Genomic DNA, 22,607 nt, shown 5'->3' with positions numbered 1-22,607 from the left:
TCTCATTGTCTCAGTGAAAACAGTGAGTAAAGTCAACCAACTCTCCACAGATAATCACATAAGAAACTGTGTATAGAATAAACTTACTAATCAGACAAAAATGTTCAATTGAGTAAATAAATGAAGCATATTACAGCAAATAATCTGAGGATGTAATAGGAGGTTTTTGTTGGGTATAATATCTGCACTGAAATTCTTTAATGCCAGGTACTGTTATAACTATTCAGAAAGGAAGCAGCTTTGGGGGAAAAAAAGTCATACTGATTTAATGGTGCAAGTGAACTTAGTACTATTCTTTATTTGGTCTTGCAAAAAAAAGTGGGAAATACACATCAGAAAAAGTCTCTGAAGTTGATCTTTTGTAAACGTGTAGCATATTACCAAAATAGTGAAGTTCATTAAGCCGTAGTGTTTCTTCTTCAAGTAAACAGGTCTTTTCATACTCAGAAGGTTTAACATGCATGTGAATAACAGAGATCTTGCATACAACTCATTTTACACACAACTCTCCTGTTTTATGTCATGATCATCGTGATTTTGAAACAGAATCAAAGAATTTCCAATTCTATAAACAGGAGTTTAAAGACTCGTTATTTTCTTCTTTCAAACGTGTCAATGCTCTAAAAGCATAGTGCTGAAAGGCTGCCAAGCTAATAGGCCAGTGAGCACTAGGAAGAGATTAATTTTATACCTGGAATGAGTGTATACAGTTTCCATTCCATTTAGTGAAAGGGCTGGAATGTGAACTAGTGTTTCCTTTATGGTGCAGTGTTATGTTAAACCCTGGGGTAAAGAGTCAGCCTCTACAACAGAGAGAGTCTGAATTCAGGACTGGGACCGCCTATGGATGTTAGTCCACAAAAAAGTAAATGAATATGGGATGTTTGAGATGCATACTTGCATTTTTTTCCCCAGTGTTTTGTAGAATGCTCATACTCCAAAATCAGTGTGAATATTTGGGAATGCAAATGTGTTATGAGCGCTTCTGTTTACTTTGAAACATGCATATATTAAAATGGAGAGGTGTGTCCTAGCAACCACGATCTCCTCACTGGAGAGCTCTCTCTGAGGTGTAGCCAGAGCTGTAATCTCCAGGTGTGTTCTTTCTAGTTATCAAAGGAACCTGATCAATAAAAAGAGACAGAGTGAAGCCAAGGCAATGGATCTACTTCTACAAGCTTGGTTAGCCAGAATTGATTAGTAGAGGATACTCAGAGTTCCAGACCAGTTTTGGAAACTTTCTTTAAAGGTTTTCAAAAAAGTTGTATTGAACTGGCTTTTGTTTTCCCGTTGCTCATGGTTGACAGTTCAGAACCCCAGGAATGGATTTCTGAACCCCCTCCAAACAAACAAACAAACAAAAATCAACAAACCATGTTGTGATTCTTAATCACATTAACGTATTTGGTTCAATACATTGGGTTGTACTACTAGGATCCATATAATGGATCATCCTGGCATTATTCAAATTTTGTCATTCATTATGAAGAAATGTAAGAAGAATGGGAGGGTGATATCTCTCCCGTAACTTTTCTAGGGCAGCTGGAAAAGAAGGCAAGCAATTCTGGCTTGAAGGAGTTCAGTCTAGCTAACTGAGTGGGAAAAACAATGCTGAAGGAGGAATTTTTTCCTAAGGAGAACTGTGAGTAAATTGTATTCCTGAAAAATTATCGCTTCCTAACTGACGTTATTGGGCAGAAGTAAATGGTGTAGGACATCCTGAATATTTGGAATGTTAAAGAATTTTCAGAAAGAGCAAAAGCATTACAGGAGTTGTTCTTTTATGCTGCATGTCATTCAAGGTTGCTATTCCAGGCAGAAACATACTGAAGTAGGTGACCACACCTCAAATTTTTGTGAGAAGATGCACTGAGTCATCCATTTTGTCCAAGATAATATCCACAGGCAGCAGTTACAGCTGTTGATATAACATGGTCATACACCCAGAGATTTGCACGAGTAAACTAATTGACTGTTAAATCAGTAATTGATAAGCCAGGGAAAACCCATTTAAAAGTATTTGAGAGAATGGCTGGGCCTAGTGGAGTGCTTGACATAACACTCAATTTCAAATACATAACCAAACTTCGGGGTTCATTTTTATATTTGGCTGAGAAAGAAATGTGAGGAACTGTACTCATAATAACGTTTTGTCGAGAATCACTTGGAACTTTTTTCATTCATATTGCACAATACTAACTACAAACCTGGATAGAGTATTCTTTTTTTTTTTCAGGATCTTTGAACCTAAATATGACTTTGAAGTAAAACCACATAGACCTATGAAACTTAAGGCCAGAGGTTTCCATAGCTTATATTGTTCAAACTTCAACCAAGATCATTGCCTTTTATTCTCACTCTTGTGTGTAATCCATTAATACACTGCCACTGCAGACCCCAGCAGCCAAGGAGATGTTCTGGACCCTGGATCAGATTATTTTCTGATTCTCTTCATCCTCAGGTTGTTTTCTGTTCTTCAGCTGTGATGACTTCCTCATAGTCACTCAGATGCTACTACGTACTACATATGGGAGCAACATTTGCCCGTAATTTGTTTAGAACTGCGTTAGAAGAAAGGCTTGTACTTACCCAAAGAATAAAAGGAACAGGGGTAGTTCTGTTGGGAATCAGTTAGCTTTGTCATGTAATAATTACTGTATTGTAACCTTATAATAAACTTTAGCCATAGCATTTGATAAACAAAGCTTGTAAATTATATGCATTCTAAAATCCTTGGAAAATGTGTTTAAGAAGAATGACGGTTCTAACCACTGGGAAAAAAAAATCAAGTGATCCATACCAGCTGCACATTTTTGCTGAGCCACTGGAGTCTCCCTGCATGAATCTTTGGTAGAGGTAGGATTTTTATCATGTGTCAGTATATAAATTCAATAGAATGAACAGCATCTTTTTCTTTTTCTTTAGTAAAATATTTGACTAATGCCACGGTGACCTCATACAGCTATGTTTTAAGCTTTTGGCATTTTGGCTCACCACAGCTAGTAGATAAGAAGGATACATGTCCGGCTGTAAAGAAATAAACAATCTAATCATACTGCTGAAAATGATATGGTGCTGTTTCACCTCTGGTTCATCTTGTTTCCTCCTGTACCTTTATTACAGGGTGAATGTGCAAGGTTATGTTATCATTCAACCAGACAACAGGTCAGTAATGCCATGCCAGCTACAGAGGCTCTGTCTGAAACCAGCTGAGAGATTCTTCTCTCTGTGGGGCCATAAATGTGAGTGCAATGGTGAAATCAGGAACCCTTGAAGCAGCGAATTCTTGGTTTGTCACTCAGTAGTTGGCAGTTGGAATGCTGCATCATACCATGGACTATATACAGTGCAGAAAAAAAGTGGCATCACAAAGAATTTTAATGAATGCTACTTTTTATTAAGATGTATTAATATGTGCTTTTCAAAGATATTGATTTGGTTGGGGTAGTGCCAATATGTATCAATCCAGAGGAAATAGCAGGAGGCATTTTGCATGTAAGCTGCATGATCAGTTTTGTGGGCAACAGGTCTATGGCTCTGTTCCTTTCTGCTGGCCATCTCTGGAACAAGCGTAGCAAGAAAAAAGTATTCTGGAATTTTGTGTTCTTCTGGTTATATAAAACAATTGAGACTCCTTGTGGGCCCCTCTCTGCTCAGGCAGTCAGAGGGCTCCTTCAGAGCTGGCCAGTGGTCAGTGTACCTCCAGTGTTTTAAAAGAGGAAAGTAAGTTTGAGTCACCATGACATAACTCATGTAACACTTTTTGAGGCAAATGAGGACTTTTCTGACTCTATTACAGCTCCACAAGCAGTGTATGTCAAGCCCTCACAAATTATATGCTCTTCTGTATCATTATTTTCTTTCACTTTGAGATTTCTTTAATGAAGATCTTAACATGTGGAATTACAGACCAGTTAGGCTAATTTCATCAGTAGGAATGACATTTGAAAGAATTTTAACAGATTAGGAGAAGGAGTATCTAGTAAAAGCATCCTTCAGCCTGATTAGTTGTGTACACATGGTTTAGGAAAAAAAAGAAGTCATGCTTCACTAGCCTTCTGGAACTCTTTGAAGATAACACTGCCAAGATAGGGTGTAGCATGGACATTATATTTTTAGATTTTCAGAAGTCATTTGACAATGTTTTCCCCAAGAGATTAATGCTTAAAGAGAGGGGAGTTAAGGGGCAAGAGAAAAGTTTGCTCATTAAATTGAAAAGTAGCTCTAAGCAAGAACAATGAGGAGCTAAAAGTGTCATTTTTACAGACTGGGGAAGGAGAATTTGCAAGGCTGCAGCACTTCTGTGAATCGAGTTAACTTGTTTGCATAAATGGCTTGGATGGACGTGCTCTTCTGAAACTAAACCAGGCTCATTATTATTCATTTTTGCGCTAAGAAGCTCTAACACAGCTTGTGATCCCAATGTGCTGAGCACTGTGTTTGTGGAGTGTCCCAGCAGCCATCTAGACACTGTAGAACAGAAGGAGAAGGGAAGTGTTATTTTCCTGATTACACAGAGGAGGTTCTGAGGCCTGGACAGACTTGATCCCAGCAAGAGTAAAATCAGTAGATCTGTTGAGTGAATGCGTTTTCTCAGTCATGACATGGGATTTCTGATTTGGAGATGATAGTTCACAGGAAACAACAGTAAATTCCAAAGAACAGTGAAGTGCTGAAAAACAAAAATTGCCAGCCCAATAAATGTGAAATGTATCTCCAAATAAATATACATTCAAACCAGAAAAGAAATTTAAACTTTATTGTAAAAGCATAACTTACGTATGTTTCAGCATAACTCTGTAAGAAATGTAATTTTATTAGAAATTACTTATAAGAAAATATTTAGAAGAATTATCTCTCCATGATGAAAAAAAAAATTGAAAAAAATGGTCAACATTCCTAATTTAAATTTGCTTGGTGCAAATGTAACTTTCTAAATTAAAACCATATCTTAATTATTTCTATATGTTACAGTAAAAGAACTAAGCAGCAAAGAGCACTTACTTTGGCCCACAGCATATAGAAATAGTACAGCAGTGACAAATTGAGTGTGAGCACTGCTATGTCTACAACTTGGGGTTGAAATATCAAACTTTGCAAACTGTGGACATGACCACGCATACCAAAAGGATGTTCCAAGATGCTCTTTCTGTGCATCCACTTCCCAGAATACTAAGCTTAAAATCTTAAGTGGTATTTCCAAAGGAATTGCCTATCCTGTAAAAAAAAATTAAAATTCTCTTTTTGGACTAGAGATCCATCTTGCATTCCTACTTACCTTTTGCCTACTTTAAATGCCCTCTTTCAAAAAACGAGACCCTGCCCTTCTCTTTGTTTTTGGGTGCCTAAGAATCCACACTTCAGATACAAGATCCAAATTTACTCTTGCAAAGGAGACTTCATAAGACTCCAGCATAGATAATCCTGCTTTACCCAGCTACAAAAGGGATCAGATTCAGATCTGTCATGTTAAAAAATATGGCTTTTCTCTTCCCATTCTGCTTATCTTCCTCAGACTTTACTGAGAGTTCTCAGAGCTACTCAGTGCTCCTCTCTGCCTGCTCACAGTCCCTTGCTCTGTGCATATAGACAATTAACTGGAATGCAGCTGTGGGAACAGATTCCTGTGAGGCAAGTTAGGGTGGTAGTTTGTAGTATTTGGTACTGCATGGTTAATAATTAGGGTATATGCTCTTACATCTTGGTAAACATAAGGTAAGTTTAGGTCATTTGCTGCTCAGTGAAAGTGGGCTAATCAACCTTGTACTCGCCACAGGAGCCCAGTGCATGAATAGCCACCATGGGTTACATAATGCACTGTCAATTCTTACCTTCTCTGACTCCACAGCTTGTGCCTGTAAATAACTTGTTCTGGTTGCTATGTCTGACTTGTTGAATGACTGAGTGATTGTAGGAACTAATCCATGCATTACCTAAAAAAGATCTTTAGCTGGGGTTGTGCAGGCTAAGGAATTTTTATCTTAACGACAGAGGCTCTAATCCTAGTTCTTTATCCATGTGATTAATATAATTATATATGTTTGAGACCACCATATTCTTTATGCAAGGTGACTGTGGTAGGGTCTTTTATGCTAAAGCTCCAGCATAGACCTTACTCATGCCTAGATTGGAAGTGCCACACCTCTTATATGTCATAAAGAGGTATCTAAGTTAGAAAAGCTGCTCGGTGTGCTGTTATTGCTTGTGTTATGTCCTAAAGGAACATGAGTCAATCAATAATTAAGCCACAAAGTACTGCCTGTTGACATGGCAACATGTTCATAGATGTGACGTGAACTTAATGTCCTTCTTTCATGTCTCCTGTGAAAGTAAGAGTCTCCTAAGCTCAGTAACAAAGAATTAGAGCAGATGCTGCCAGGGGAAAAGGAGAAAATACAAATAATAGAAGATTTCTTTTATAAAAATGGCTGCCTTTGAACCCTTTGTCTCTCAAATCTACCATATAAATGATCTCTCTCTTTCTTTTAGAGCAGGGACCTTTCCCTAATCAAAAATCCCCAATTGCTTATTGCCAAACCCTTTTAGAAACATGAAATGAACTTCCTTATGGATTGTTTTCATGATTGCTTCTTTCCCATGTATTTCACCCCACCCACATTTTTTAATGGAGCTGAAGTGAACACACTCTTTTAGGTTACTGCTGTTTAGGCAAGACTCTGTTTAGCTCCAAGAATAACATTAGCTGCTGCATCACAGGTTAAGGGTTGGCATGAAGGTCCAAATGTGACTTTGTCATCATTGGTTGATGCCTGTTGTTCTGAAGACGAAATAAGCACGAGTTTGTGTGACATCAACTTCCGTACACTGGGATCATTTTCGCTGGCTGGTTCTGCAGCTTCTCTGCACGTGCTCCCACTCTCACACTCTCTCTGCTTGCCAGTTACCCTCTTCTCCTCTTGGCTTGCATGTCTTTCTTCCAAGCTTTCTGCAGCAGATGGTAATGGGCCTCGCCAACACGTTTTGTTTGCCACATGTGTTGCTACCTGTGTCACAATGGGTGAGGTTCATTTTTCTTTTTTTCCAGGGCATCTTTTTACTTCTGCCTCGGTTGGTCTCTTGATCTTTCACACATTAAAAGTTTACTACACGTTTTTTCCTTTGGGAGCTTGGTGTCCTCCATGCAGAGGACATGTCCAGTCCAGCAGAACGCTTTTATAAGATTGCTTCAACACTGTTTGTGCAACCACTTTGCAGAACTTTGTTATTCATGATTTTATCTTGCCACTTGATATGCATAATAGCTTGAAGGTGCCGTTGATTAAATTTTTCCAATGCTTTGATGTACCAGTGCTAGCATTTCCATGTTTCTCAGCTCTAGAGTGAGGTAAAATGTAGAGCACTGCAGTAAAGCCAGGGTTTGGTTTAATGTCTAATAGTGTGCTAATTCCAGATTTATTGGACCTAATTCTCCATCTCAGTCCATCTAAATATACAAAAACTAATTGATGTATAAAAGCCAACTGTTTCGAAACTCACGTGAAGGAAAACATTAGATGCAGGGTTTAAAATTCTCATGTGTATTCCTTGCCCTTTAAGAAATAAGGTAACAGTTTTGATAGCTTACATTTTATAAAAGTACAGACCTCAGCTGCAGACTACTGCACAGCTGGGCAGTCTGAATGCTGGGTGGACCCTATACCCTTCAGCAAGTATCAATCTTAACCTTCCAGACATAAGATATGTGGAAAACTAATACCTAAATTCAGTGATAAAAAGAGACAGACAAGATTGCTGAGACAGCAGGGTGACCTCGTACTTTATGAAATATGTCCCTTCATTTCACCTTCACTGCTTTCATTTTAATGTATTTTCTCCAGGATCCTATGTGATTCCAGATCTCTGAGCAGATGAACTTTTATTTTTAAACAAGAAATCTCGTCTGCTTATATCACTTTTCAGATCAATTCTGGTAACAAAAGTGTATTTCAGTAATATATTTTGGTAGGATGAGGAGCAATTCGAGAACTGCGAGGTCTGCAACAGCATCTTTGGGTTTAGATTTGGGCAAAATGTGCAGCTGAATGACATGTCTGCTGTGCCCTTAATAAATAAATTGCTCACTGGCTGTGTTGCTTGCAAACAGACAGCCTTTAGGCAATGCCCAATTGTCCTTTGTAATATATGAAAGGCAGGTTCAGCTGAGCTGGAGAAAAAGGCCCAAATCTCCATTTTAAAATACTGACATGGTGTCTACTCTTGCTATTTTCATTTGCTGAAAAATAGTGTTCTAAAGCTCTTTACTTGGAATTCTTCTGTGAATTTTTAACACGCAAATCAGTTCATAAACCTTACGATACATATAATTTACAAACAAAAGCGAGACATTTAATGGGATTTCTGCAGGCACATTATAATTATACCTGAACAATAGTCAACAGGGAAGGGAGTGATGGTAGCACCATTAGGAAAAGAGAAGCATGACTGCTACCTATGCAAGACTTAACTTGATGGGAACTCAGCTATTCCCATGGCAATTCAAAACACTGAAATTATACTGGTTTAATACTTGGTGTGCAGTCATGACACCTTTACTTTTTTTTTTCTTTTTTTTTAGATCTGACTTGAAAAGTGTCACATTGCTATAAACGGACATCTTCACAAGCAATAAAATTCCATCCATACAAAAGAAATTAGTATGTGTAATACCTTTAGTTCTCTCTCTAGCACGTGTCCATATTTGAAAAAAATACAGTAAATTATTGTATTATTGAATGCATCCAGATCTCTTCTAAGCTGCAAAGTATACTTTATTCTAACTTTTATTACTTAGAGAGTTTCATTAATTTTGCAAATTACACCGTTCTTCTGTTTCATTCATGTGACTTTAATAGCCCCATCTGCTGGCTGAGCACCAGGTACGAGAATTAGCACGTACCTTTGAAGGTCTCTTGTTGTAACAGGGCTTCCATAAACTTGCTGCTGAAATGTTTTGCTTTTTTCCTAAGTGAGACAAAAGAGAGAAAATTGTAAAAGTGCATTTTATAGATGCATATTATCTCACAATGCTGTGGAGTTCATTTTGTGTTTACAAAGTTCTTTCTGCCAGTGTCAGTCTGCTTTGTTAATGGTAAAGATGCACTTTTGTTGTTGTAGGAACTTAATTTCCTAAAACACTTTAAAGTTTGCTGAAGTGAAAAAGTGTGAAAGTGTAGAAACTGGAAGAAAACAGAAGATTAAATGTTTATGCTCGCTGGAAAAGGAATTAAGCAGATTTGCTTTCAGATGCAGTACATCAGTAGCGCTGAGTGTTGTTGTTCTGAAGAGTTTGTCTTATTGCTGCTCTTCCCTAGGCATCCATTGGTGTGGAAGGTAGGATACAGAGACTCTTGCTGTGACTCAGTAGGCTCATTTTCATGTTCTAGTGTTCTTTTAATGGAAATAGATGTGACAAATCTCCCAGAAATAATGAGGGAGGCTTGATTCATCCCCTCATTCTTTAAATGGAACTACACTGCACTGCTTCTTGAGGGAAAGCTTTTGATGTTATGTGTACTGCCATGGTACTACTCGTTCTCTATGGATGTAAATAAAGTAGCTTATGAGGTAGCTAAGGAGTATGAGCATACGTGTCTTGTGCACCACTGAAACTGAAGACAAGTTTGATATTGCATCTGCAGATTGTCCAAAATAAGTATAATTACTGTAAACGTGTGATTTATCTATGTATTAATACAGCAAAATGCCATTAATAAGTTTCAGTGCTATTTAAAAATATATATAAAAATATATTCTCTACAAAACCTGTCAAATGGTGTGGGAAAGGAAAATCCTGAAAAAACAGTGTTGGGGGAGGATGTATATTGGAGGGATGTTCCAGACATTGATTGTGGTCACTAAGAAGAAACAAAAACTTGAGGAAGGAAAAAGTGCTAATGAATGTACCTGTGTTACAGTGAATAAGAGCCTAAACTGCATTATAATTTCTGATGCTGTCCCTTGCAATAAAGATCATGTTAATTCTTTGCAGTGTGCAGCAAAGAAAACTTTGCTGAATAAGAGCAATCTACCTTTTTTCCAAAGTTTAATCCAGTGACTGAAGATGGAGAGACTGATTTAACAGAGCTTACACAAGCACTAACAGAAAATATAAGTTACCATAGCCATCCTGTTAATCTGTGGCTTCTGGTCTGATAAGACACTTGAGTGTTTTTTAGGGCAGTGAAGTCTACAAAAGGAAGACAAGTCAAAATCACCTATGATATGATGGTCTCACCAATATAGCAATCCACATTTTCTTATGATTGTGAAGATGTTCAGTTAGTCTTGGCAAGGAAATCCCAGTGAAACTATTTACTCTATTAGTAAATTAATGTTTACAAAGCCTTGTGAACTCAGATTGGTAGGTAAAAGTTATCTTTGCTTGTAGTGTGGTGTAAAGATACAGAGGGAATGAGTATCAAAAAGAAATAAAAATATTTGTTTCATAAACTACAGGATTGTGATCATGCTCTTTCAAAAGCTCTTTCAGAACTCGGTTGTTGAAATTATCAAAATACTTAAATGCTTCAGGTGAGTTTTAGTGGAAGTTGAAAGGGCTCATGGTCCCCATTCACATAATTGCTTGGGAAAATATCAGCTCCTATCCTAGTTCTATAATAAATAGCACATGGCTTAGAAGACCAAAGGAGAGCTTCCTGCTGAAGATCATACACAAATACTAGCATACCATGGAAAATTTTCAGGTGGTGTCAGTGCAGAAGATACAACACAGGATGCCTTTAAGTGCATTAAAACAACGCAGATGATTTTAAAAGGAAACCTGGGAAACGCATTAATCATATGTTCAACATCAGTATTTTCCAGTTAGTAGGTGTGTCCACGTAATATCTTTCTGTTTGTGCAAGAAGCTGCTCTTTTGCCTTCCAAATGCATTTAACATGGTGATCCAAGGAAATCCACCCTGCTGCAGCTTCCCCAGCTGCTGTGCTGTTGCTCTCCTGCAGAGGTGTTCTTTAATGAGCACATGTTTCTCGGTCACAGGTAGTCCACGTTCTGCCTGACTGCATTTCTTTACAGCCTTTAAAACCCTAAGCCTGAAGGCACAAGTGCCATATGTACACTGGATGGGAGCCTGATCCCTCATTGGACAGCTCAAGTGATTATGAATTACTCACTTGTGAAATCCTGAAGTGATATAAACAAAAGGACTGGTGGGTCATAAAAAACATGATTTCTGTTTTAAAAACAATTTATTGGATTTTATAATGCAGTTTTAAAGTTAGCTGAAAGATTTCTAACAAATTTTCTTGCACACCTTGAGAAATATATATATATCTCTTACATAAATAATGTTACTTTTAAAATATCACATAAAGACATGTAGAGAGGTAACCATCAAAGAAAATGTTACAAGCAGCAGGCCCTAAACTTTGTTTGGGTAGGATTGGCAGCTAACACTGACCATTTCTTCTCAGCAAAGATCTGGACTTGTCTTTTCCTAAGACTAGTTAATCCTTGCTCTCTTCTTCAGGGACTGTATTCACATCTTTTTGCATTCCCTTGAAGAACAGGTGGCTCAGATCAGCCAAACCTTAATCCTAGCAGACCTTGAACTTACTGGAACACTGTTGCTCTTCCAGTGGGCTTAGAAGTTTTCTTTCTTTTCCCTGCCATTACTATGATTAATAATGGTCTTGACACACAGGCACAGATGCACTTATATACACACTAATAAACACAAACAGGAAACATAATAGGTTACAATGTTTAAACCAGAAATCAGAGGAAAGGCAGAAACCAGCAGGTTTTTTTAATGTAGTAGGCAAAAAAATCATATTTTTACTAAACAAAGACAGAGTTAGTGTTTTAGATATCCTTACAAGTCAGAAACAAATGCTCTTCATTATCCATTGATTAAAGGAAAGAGTTTCCTATTCTGCATTAATTTACTGAACAGCTGGAAAAATCTCCAAAACTTAAAAAATTATTACCAAATGTTCTGAAATATACTATGCTTTGCCTGTCTTAAGTCTGAATGTTGTACAATTTGATTGTCTGAGATAACCAATTTGTACTCAGAGTAGCACAGAGCCCATGACAACACATCTCTTGTGATTGTCTGCACTTAGTAACCACTTCTAAAATCCTAAACTGTCCACTATGAGTTTGGAGTACTGAGACCACTTACAGACTCTTTTCCAAATTATGACTCATTATGTTAAGCCTTCTTTTCATGAAACTCTGCTTAACTGTGCATGTGCTGATTGTTTTCTTTGTCATCTGACTTTCAGACTGGTTACTGATCTCCTTTGATATACTGTACATGACATCCTAACAAAACCAAGTCTTTAATCAAAATGATGAGGATTCAAATGTGTGCCACTGTCAGACGGCAGGGTAAGGCTAACATGCAGCAGATGTGTACTTGCAGGTCAGATGGAATGAATGGATTTAAGACATACAGTTGGTACAATCTTTAGTTTAACCCTAGATCTGATTTTAAAACCCAGGCAAAACATTTTCGCAATGAGCTGCGTTGGTTTAAACTGCCAGCTGGCAAAACACCAGTACAAATATTTTATCCATGGGAGAGACCTGACAAGCCCCGATAGTCACAATCTAGAAAGCAACAGGAATTCGTTGCAGAGAAAGAGGCCAAAGGCTCTGTGACTGTGCTTTTTGCTTTATGACAAAAATCACCTGGATTAGTAGTTCTGTGTCAGTATTTTATCTTTCATGTTGCTAATCTGCAAGATGTGGAAAAGCCAAAGACACAGCCACAGGTGATTGCTTCTAACAGATTTCATTAATGCAAGCCCAAAACACTGAGATTGCATAAATGAAATCCGCAGCTGTGAATCAAAAATAACACTCAAGTATCAGGAACCACCAAGACCAAATACGTCAGAATATGATTCTCTTTAATATTGTTTAGAAAAGAGCTTGCAAATTTAAACATTTAATTGTGTGAGCTGAACTTTTCTCAAGAAAACAATTTATAAGCTGTGGGATAAACTGGCAATTTTTCTCCAACACATATGCAAAAGTATTCTGCTTAAAACACAGTGTCAGTCTTACTGAGCTCAATGGCAGTTTTGTGCTCCATACTTTCAAGGAGATGCTTTTGCTGCAAACCAGTTCTGAAATGACTGATGCCACTAGTGTTTAAGCATGATTAAGTTTCTCAAGTTCATTACAGGCATTGAACTTGTAGTAGTAAAGATTGTTCAGGGCACTGCTCTTTGTTAGGGAAAGTGTCACCAGATAGTATTTTTATTATAGGGAAGTATAGGAGATATAATATAAGGGACTATAAGAAGAAAGAGGTAGGTTATGCTTTTTGTTTTGGTCTGGGAAAATACAGATTTTTATGCACTATAGTGATACTACTTTCATGCTGTTGATTTTGAACTGAAGTCCTGTCCCCCACTGCTATTGGTACATGCCAAGATTTTGTGGATTCAAGCTGTGCTCTGGTTAATTGTAAATTCACTGAAAGATCCACAAGAAATGCTGATGGCAATAATAATGCTCAACTGAATAGGCAGTTAAGCACTTCTTAACAAGTTATCTTGTTGATGAGCCCAGTAGAAATACTGAGATGGATAAATTAATCAGGGGCTAATTCCAGAGTCCTGCTCAAGAGCTCTGAGCACAATGTGCTGTTCTGGGGATACAAAGGAACCAGAGAGCCAGTAGGTATCTCCAGATGTTGATTCTCCTTGAAGAAGAACCTTTCATATTCAGCATTTCCAGCAGTGTCACTAGTGCCTGTTGATCTCCAGCTGAAGCACCAGTCCTTTGATGATTATAGGTAGAGGGATTTCATTCACAGCAACATATCAGCAATATATCAGACAATAAAATGACTTTTGTCAGCCACGAGTTTGGGGAAGTTTTGCCATTTGCATATTAATCTTTCACTGAGAATAGTTTTTAGTCTGAAGACAGAGGTAAATAAGTCCACTGAGGTAAATGAATTCATGAACATGAGTCAGAGATGCAGATCAAAACTCCTGCCTTTATTGTCTTACCATATACTGAAGTATTTGTACAGTCATTGCTTTCCTCTTACATGGCATAATGATAGCCTTCTTTAAGGCATCATAAAACAAGTATTCCTCTTGTTTAGTCATATAGCATATGGGTCTACCAAAGCATGACATTTGTATCAAAAATGTTTTTCAAGAGCACTCGGAAACGATAGGGCCCATTTTTGTACTTGGGTGCCCCACTCAAAATCAGTAGAATTATTTTCAGAAGAAACCCTATTCATGATCAATACCAGTTCCTTTATGGTGGCAATGCTCCCTCCATCCATTGCAGTTCATCTGCACCCTGGCAAAGAAAAGAATCCAGTTCTACATTTTTCCTTATTCTGTTGGGAAGAATTTCATTGCAGTTTTGTATGAGAAAGGGTAACAACTGAAAATGTAACTTCATCTTTGTGATCTTTGCACATTTTCTTCAGTTTTCTTCAGGACACTGAAAACTTCTAACTGGAGGTCACAATGAGGATATGCACAATTGTCAGAGAGTAAAGAATAACAGTGCTGTAGTAATTGAGGAGTGAATTTTATTTCTTTGTTACCCCTGTAGTTAGATTATATAACATATACCTTAGTAAGTCAATATAGTCCCATACTACTGAAGAGCTATTATGTTCCTTGGTATTTACATATATGTTATCATGGAGCATTATGACTGCATGGTCACCAAGTGGTCCCTATTTGAATCTATTAATATACTCTGATATGTGATATACTGTAGCTTCAAGCATCTATATAATCTAGAAGGTAACTTATGTCACCTGTGTATGTGGTGTGCAACAAAGAAATTCATAGAATCTGCAGCTGAGTATAGAGCCACTGACTTCTGACTGAGCATCTAACCTAGATCAGATTCTCAGATAAACGTTCTTCTCTTGAAAATCAAAAAGGAAGAGTTGCACATTATTGATAACCACCAACTACACACCTTCCTGGTGATGAAGAATGTTGTCATAAATCAACACCTACGCTTTTGTCTTTTAATCTTATGTCTCTGTAAGGCTCCACGATAGCAATATCAGCTGCCTCCTCTCATGTGCCTTATGATTCTTCCATCCAGGACCTCAAATCTTCCACCTGTGCTTTCTTGTCCTCTCTTGCTGTCCATACATGGTATCCCGAGGTCTCATCGCTGTACCTAATTACTATTTGGGCAAGAGGCAGCATGTCCTGTGGCTGCTTGTGTGTTGATTGTCCAGCTGGTAAGCCAGACAAAACAGAACTTTTAAGTTCACGTTGCAATTTTTCTCTTAATGAGGCCAGTCATCTATCTAGTCATCAGTTTTCATGTAGCTGGGTAGAACTTGATATCTTTGGGATCTTCTATCGAATTTGTTTGAGATTGGCCAATAGGTTCAAAAGTTAGTGGGAAAGACAGAAAACACAGTTGCATAAGCTTGGGATGATCAGGTTAGAAGCACAGTAATGCTTTCTGAGTGCTAGACTGGGCTAGTGCACTATTAGGTGTGTACTCACTAGACTGAACTAGACAAACAGATTCAGAGATCAGATAGTTTCCTAAACACTGTAAATAATGCTGTCCCAGGAATGGACCTGCTTATGTCAGCATATTCACACTGCCTCTCCTTCCACATTTTGTATCATGGAAATAACTTTGAATCTAGGACAGTCTCTAAAGCTAATTATACCAGCGTCCAGGGGAGAGTTTTGTCATTGTGGAGATGTGCAGTGGGATCCTCATGTGCTGCACTTTGGGAAGGATTTTTGAAGAAACTGTGATAAATTCGGTTGTTTCATTTAGTTCTTTGTTGAATGAGAACCATGCATGAAGTGCTGGTTGTTAAACTGGTATGTATTTATCCTCCAAATAGACAGGATATGTAACTGGATTTTATTTGAGGTTTGAATGCTCTTACTTACTTGCTCCATAAAAGATCACCATCTTGGAACGACCTCTGTTATGCCAAAGGGAACAGGCCAATCCATTTAAACACAACATCATATAAATTCTTGCTATAAATCCACTGCAGCCAGTGGAGTTAACAGTGGTTACAAACTTGACTCACGACATTGTTTTTTTTTCCATACACATTCTGTAAACAGCGTTTTGAAAATACTCATTGAACTTCTCAGTATCAACACAGCAACTTAACATCCCATGCTTGAACTTACTCCATAAAGAGTATATTACTTATACTCTTACCTTAAAACTCAGGTAAGACTTGCTGGTAAATTTGACTGACTACATTTAAATTGAAAACTTTTGGGGGTAATTAATTTATAGAAGTAGTAGACTTCTGTTTACTTTACACAGTAATTGATTAGCCTGATTATAAATAGAAAACATATTTTAAGTCTGCTATCGTAAAGCTGTTTGCAAAGTCAGCATTACATAAGATAAAAATGTCAAACAGAAATCTGTCTTACTCTTGTTGTTCCCCGATCACCAGATGTGCCTGTTCCTCTGTTTTCCTTCTGAAAAGAAACAAAAAATCATTATTCAATTTCCATTTTTTCTTTTTTAAGAGATAATCATAGGCAGATCACAAACTTGAAGGTGCATATATTGGACTCATATGAAGTCTCTGAGACTTCATGCATCTGTCTCTTCAGCTTACTTTATGTAGAGGCAAAATCATTCAAACGTGTAAAATTTAGATTCAGAGTTCACTGATTGTCCTTCGCAGAAGTGATCAAATGAAATCTGTCTGAATAACCCAAGTGTTCACACTTATTGGGGATGAATGTCCTGAATTTAGCTGAAAAACCTTGCAGTTCGTGATGGGGTCTGGTTTATATTACTGCAGATAGAAGGCTGCCATCCTGGAAATCTCTTCTTGTACCAACAGCTGGATTTATTTGGGTAACCTGTGTTGGGCTGTGGGCATTTATAGTAACTAATTTCTGAGATGAACTCCATAAATCTGTCTACTACAATTCTGTGTTACAGAAGTAGAGCCTCTTGAAAAACTAAGAAAAAAATCTTCACTGAAGTTGAAAACCATTTTACAACCACCAGTGACACCTTTCCCCGCGGTTTCCAGTGTTTGTAAATCACCACCATGTTTCTCAGTGCAGGAAGATGTGCCTCTGTTTAGTGCAACAGAGACGTGGAGGTGATGCTGCTACTGGATTCCAGTGCAGGACCAGACTCACTGGGCCATTAATTTTCATTTGCATCACTTCCCCAGCACAAAGCAGACTTGCTGCTACATTAACTGGCAGCCCAGAGGTTCACAGTGTGCTGGGGAATGCAGGTGCTGCAGCTCTGGTGAAATGGCCTGTGTAGTCCCTTCCTCACAGTTTCAGTGTAGATGTCGAGCAACAGAGGGTGGGCAAAAGCAGGAGCAGATGAACTTTTCAGTATGATTTTTTTCTTTAACTCCCAGCTTCCAAAATTCTGTGGTTAGGTAAGAATCTCCGCTTTCATTTAAAAATTAAATCTCAGAAGCCATAAAGTAAATCAAAAGAAAAACAAACAGATATTAATCTTGTGATGTTTGATCCAATTTTGTGTTTTGGGGAACCGTCTTCTGGTTTTTGAACACCTGGATTTGGCAAGGCTGCTATCATGCCTGGAACAACATACACAAAGAGTTTTCTTACTATCACTATTCCCCTCCCACTCCCTTTCAGGCAAATGAACTAATTTGGACACAATATTTCAACATATTTTTTGCATTGAAGGTGGCTAATAGCCTGCTGCAGAGAGAATATATATAAAAGCCTGAGCTGACTAATGTGCTCTTCACAAACCAAATGATCCCAATCTATAGCAAAACAAAATATTAAAAATTAATTTCTGTACTTACATACTAAGCCCAAGTTTAGGATTTAGTATTTAAAAAAATACAAGAATGGCATAACTGCAACTCCAGGGGCTATGAGTTCTACTTTAATGACTGCCTTGACAACATTAGGACATTTACATTAGAAATGTTTTATATGGTAGTACAGACAACGTGGGAAAGAACTTAGAGTTAATGATTTTGTACTGTTTATCATTTTAAGAAGAGTAAAAGGCTGAGTGTATACATTTATTTAAATTAGTTAGGCTTTAAAGACCTCAAATTCCTAGATCTGTTAGAACTAAATCCCAAAATGTATTCTGGCAATCAGCAGTTTAACTGAATTGAAGCTTGTATTTGCAATTTTTTTTGTTGGATCAGTATCACATTAAGGGTATCCTGCAGATTTGAGTCCTTTCTGTCTAAATACCCTAAAACTTTACAACAGTTACTTATAATCTCAAAACTGAAAACAAAAAGATTGCGTAAGGACTTGAAATGAGGGGAAAGAACTTAAAATCCTAGTTTTTGACTAGTGGGATCCTATTTTGATATTTGCAAATGCACTTCATTTATGACTTAGGATTTAAGAAAAAGAAATTTCTTTAAAAGTTTACAGTTTATCTTGGTATGACTTAAGGGACATTTTGAAATGCCTTTTCTTCTGTTAAAATGCACTTGAGGGGCTTCTGTGAATATTTTTATTTACTGAACAGACCAGAGTGACTCGCTCAGAAAAGTTAAGGGGTATCAAGTAAATAACTATTTAGGGATTTCTGTGTCTGTTATTCCTCTGCAGACTGGAGCTGCTTCTCTATCATACTAATACCTATGGATCTCGTTGATAGTTTTTCAGCTGTTCTGTGTAAGAAGGTATCTGCATGCTAAGAATGCATTATCAGATTGTGAGTGGAAGAATTTCGTGCTTTCTGGATGGCGTTTAATGTGGTGATAAACCACACATGTATTTTACTGAAATACCTGGTTTAGTTTCCTGATCTTTTTTTTAATTTTGTTTTTTTACCTAAAGACCTAAATGCAGTGGTTTGTAGGACTGCTCAGAATGTTAGTAATGAGATATGGAGCCCTGTTCTTCTAGGTCACTGGCATGAATTTGACCCTGGTTAGTAAAAACCGAGAGTCATTGTCAGCTGGTGACTGTTTGGTGGCCTACGACACACAAGCTGGTGGTTTCACTTTGTGTAATGACCCATGGCTACACACACATACACACAGTCTTCAGTTAAAACATGTGCAAATAGCTTGGAAAATACCATATATCTCATGATTGAACTTCAAAACTCGGGCTGAAAGGTCATCTGTGGTGGCAATTAAGAGTGACAGGCTTTATACCCTGTCAGCCACAGAGAACAAGGTGCTCACCAGCATTCACACAGGTCATTTGCTTCTGCTTGGACGGTGGAACCTCCACATTTAAAGCAGAATAACACAAAATAATGGATAACTACTAAATTAATTCTATACAAGACAAAGTTATGAAGCAAAGTCCTTACAGATACAGAGTGTGTGAACAAAAAGGAGGGCAGCAGAGAATAAAAGGGAACTAAACCTGAAAAAAAAGTAGTGGAAAAGGGGAGACACGTAATGGTAAAACAGAGAATGTAGAGAAATGTAAAACAGCAAATACACTGATGGCCCATGCTTCCCAAAACACCTGACCTCTTGCCCTGCCTCCTTTTCAGAATTAATCTACTTCCTTTGAAAAAAATGGCTTGTTATATAAGAAGAAAAATTCAGCAGAGTATTTAAGCATATTTTTCACTTCCAGCATGTGAAACATCCTGCTTGTTCCAACAGAGCAACTGTCGTTCCTTACAGTAGGTATTTGCCTCTCCACTCTACCAAAGAGAAGTTTCATAACTAAGCTGAGTAGACTCAGCTAAAGGGCTTGGTTATGATGATGGATGTGGCTTTACTGCATCATCAGCAAACAGCACAATGACCAGGAAATTAGCAAGGAGTAATAAAGAAATAAGATCTCCACTGATGTGACAGGAACTTTAGAGAGTGTTGGGAGGGCTTTTGGGGCAAACACATGTTGGGTCAGGATTTTCCACAAACTTGTTCACCCATCTCTACAGTTACTGTTAAATATCTGTGACACACATGTGTTGATTCAATGGTGAAAGGCTTAAAGATCAGGCTGGGTTGACATTTTTCTTGTAAGGCTCAATATCATGCAAACATTTGAAGTGTAAAGAGCTGTAGAACTGGCTAGTTTCACATGTCATACTGATGCTGTGTGGCTTTGTAAAAGAAATGATACACTTTGACGCTCTAGGCCTGAAGCAAATACAGAGCATAGGACTTCTGAGCATGGCAAGAGACCGTGAAGCAGCAGCAACAGAGCACCAGGTAAGATCAAATTCCTGGCTATCTTCCATTTCCCTGTCACACTGTGTATGCTTAATAAACTGTTTATACAATAGTGATAGGATATGACTGCCACCTGCATGCTATGTAATGTGTATACTCTGCAGAAAGAACATTTAGCAGCTGCAAGATATAAGTAGTTTAAGCCTAGAATGCCTGGATGTTCTTAGGTGAGCTCACTACTTTCTAAGCTGCAAAAATGCTTAATCCTTGTGTCACTTTATATTATTTTGTAGTTAATGTTGTCAGTGGGTTGACAAAGGCACATAACCAGGGGCAGGATCTGGCCTATCATATTGAGTAGGATATGATTCCTCAACCAGACACTACAACCTTGTAAGGGCACATACTCTTCTTTGTTTTCACATCTGAAATGTGAAGGAATAGACCTTGTCTTGCAAAGCTGCAATTGCCAACTCTGTGACAAACGTGAGCTCAGTGCTGATATATGATCACCCCCAGATGCTAAAACCACAGTTTGGTTTAAGAACTTTAAACAAATAACCAACTGACCACTTAGCAATATATTTTTGTCTGACACTTTTGACTGGCACTTAGAGGGGAAAGCTCTTTGTAGCAGGAAATAATCTTTTATTTGATAATTATACAAGGCCCTGTTCCTAAATAGAATTCTACTGAAAAATTATTATTATTATATTGTTTAATGATTTTTTAAACTTCGAATAGTGCAAACACCGGAAGTCGCTTATATTAAGTTCTGAGACTTAATAATAATTCTTCTGTATAAGTACCTTTCTCCTCTCTAATTCTCTTCTCATCTGCTGTCACTTTTCTTTAAGCTTCAGTTACATTACCTCATTAACTTTGTCTTGTTTTGCAGAAGCAGTAGATTCTGCTCTGCTCAAAGGCAAATCTTAATGCTGTAGTTAGCAGGGAACTGTTTGTATGTAAGTCTTCACTTCCTGCTCATTGTGTCTTTTGGTGCTTCTCACAATAAACTTGGCAAAGCTAAGGCTTATTATATGTCAACTCCATTTTTGTCTTTTGCAGTCCTCAATTGCTAAATAAGAAAGCCAAGCTTCTTTCACAAATTCAGGAAGCATATTGCTGCTTTCCAATAGGCAACCACAGATACTTCATACGTAACCATTGATTTTCTATCCAGGGATATGTAGGAAATCTTACAAAGAGCATGAGTAAGGACGCATCTAATAACATGTCAGACTTTTCCTGTTTCCACACTTGAATGCTCAGTCCAGAATACTGATCCCTGCACCAGAGAACAACCACAGTTTACAAAGTCAATATATACTGTATGAAGTAGCTGTATAGTTATGATAGTTACCACAGGGAATGAAACCTAAAATTTTTAGATGCAAGCAGAGGGCATAGGCAGTATCTGACTTTTCTCTGAAGTAGGCTCAGCTAGAGGAAAAATATTGATTTTCACCACAGCCATCCTTCCTTCAGAAGTTATTTCATGTTTGAAAGGAATGCATGAGGCTATAGAGAAAAAGAAAAAGGGTGGTATTTTATCTTAATTTATAATTTTATTTTATTTACAGGATTCAGTTATTTTGTATGTGTTCTTCCTTAAACGAAAGCAAATAAACCAGAAGATTTTCTTTAACTGCTGTGTTTGATGCACACTTCATTGGAAGTTTTTAATTAGTATCAGTGCACAGTCATGACAGTTATGCTTTCTTCCAAATAGATATTGCAGACATCAAACAAAAAAAAAGTAAAAAAATTGTTAAACTTGAAACTTTTGTTTGTGTAAAGCATCCAGATGTCAACAAATTTCTCTGAACCAACTGCCATGTCTTAAATCTCTAAAATTTGAAACTTGCTTTCTAAGACTATGTGCAGACTGCCAACTTCAGGTTGTGAGGTCTTCACAGGCTGAAATCAATTGCTTGGCTTCAAAACCCTGTAGTCAATACTGGCTTTTACAAGGAGAAGGGCTGCTGGGCTTGGTGGGCCATTAATCAGATGCAGAAGGAGGTTGCTGTCGGGGTTGGGTGGGTTTTGGTAGAACACATTTATGCAGAAATGCTGGTGCTCCTTTCAGATGGGGCAGATGAAGAATGGAGGACACTGAGGAAGTAGATATGCAGATTACATTCTCTGTACCCCCTGGAAAATCTTGTTTTGCCTGTGTTTCTACACTCATTTTTTTTCAATGTATGGAATTGACAGCTTGATATTCATAAGCAGTATGAAAAAAATGACATAAAATCAGTTCTAAAAGAATATGCTATGTAATTCTTATGTTAGGACATTTACTTGAGATAATTGTAATAAAAGCAGAATTAGAGTGTATACCCAAATGAAAATACACTTCCATTGCTGTATACATGTATATGAACACAGGTATTATTTCTGCCTCTTTTGGAAAAAAAAAAGTAACTCCTTTTTTTTTTAAATTTAAACAGTTCCACTTGGTGTTCTTTTTCTTCATTCTTCTGAAGAATTTCTGCCTGAAGCACAGCTA

The sequence above is a fragment of the Pipra filicauda genome, unplaced genomic scaffold, assembly GCF_003945595.2.
Source record: "Pipra filicauda isolate LSUMZ 115617 unplaced genomic scaffold, ASM394559v2 scaffold7_size6619720_pilon, whole genome shotgun sequence".
Classification (NCBI taxonomy): domain Eukaryota; kingdom Metazoa; phylum Chordata; class Aves; order Passeriformes; family Pipridae; genus Pipra; species Pipra filicauda.
The sequence above is the reverse complement of the archived record's forward strand: the minus strand, read 5'-3'. Positions refer to the sequence as shown.